Raw genomic sequence first — 308 nt, forward strand, 5'->3', positions numbered from 1 at the left:
TCCAGACATCTTCACCCATCAGCACCCTTGCCTATTTGGGGATGTCTCTCACCTGGATTGTGCTCCCCCAATTGGCAAGTTCCTTGACGGTATCTCAATATCTTGAGGATCACAAGTCAGACTCTGCTACCTCCATTTTCTAGCTCCCCATTTTGTGTTCCCATTTGAGGGTGTAAATCCTTTAAAAGTAGGGACTATCTTGTTTTTTCATATTTGTATTCCTATAGGCTTAATTGCAAGTGTTTAATAAATGTTCAACCATCTCCCTCTCTCTCTCTCTCTCTCTCTCTCTCTCTCTCTCTCTCTCT

This window comes from Petaurus breviceps, unplaced genomic scaffold (genome assembly GCF_028583685.1).
Source record: "Petaurus breviceps papuanus isolate PSGF00001 unplaced genomic scaffold, PetGlider_PUasm1.0 688, whole genome shotgun sequence".
NCBI classification, from domain to species: domain Eukaryota; kingdom Metazoa; phylum Chordata; class Mammalia; order Diprotodontia; family Petauridae; genus Petaurus; species Petaurus breviceps.